We start from the raw sequence: 624 nt of genomic DNA, 5'->3' as shown, positions 1-624 counted from the left end.
GGGGACTTGTCAGTGTTGGGTTCATGGTTGGACTTGATGAGCTTAAAGGGCTTTTCATTTCTGGGATTCTGTGATGAGTGACTCACTGAAGATGAGCACTGATCCTGCTTCTTATGTGGATGCTCCTACACCCAAGATGAACCACCTGCCTGCGTGATGCTGGAGTGTGTTCAGCTCCAACCTCAGCAGCTGCATATGAACACGCAGGTTGGACACCTGTAGTGTGAGAACCATCTCGCCAAAGGTGACTGATTCGTACGGGGTTGATTTGTGGCTGTGATAGGACACGGGTGGGTTAGGGGCTGCAGTCAACACATCATCCTTTTATTGTTGTGGGATTTTTGTGGGGTTTTTTTGTTTGTTTTGTTGTTTGGTTTTTTTTAAACAGTCATAGATGGACTTAATCTTAATGCAGGTTGCAAAGGGCTTCAGCCACGACTAGAGCAGTCACAGACAGTGAATGTTTCATCTGCATCTGGTTCAAGCCCCATCTTAGTATCTGGGGAAATGGGTTTAAGCTGAAAGAGGGGAGGTTTAGATGAGCTATTAGGAAGAAGTTCTTCACTGTGAGGGTGGTCAGACACTGGAACAGGTTGCCCAAGGAAGTTGTGGATGCCCCCTCCC

The sequence above is a fragment of the Antrostomus carolinensis genome, unplaced genomic scaffold, assembly GCF_000700745.2.
Source record: "Antrostomus carolinensis isolate BGI_N321 unplaced genomic scaffold, ASM70074v2 scaffold9857, whole genome shotgun sequence".
In the NCBI taxonomy this organism is placed as follows: Eukaryota; Metazoa; Chordata; class Aves; order Caprimulgiformes; family Caprimulgidae; genus Antrostomus; species Antrostomus carolinensis.
Note: the sequence above shows the minus strand (reverse complement) of the source record.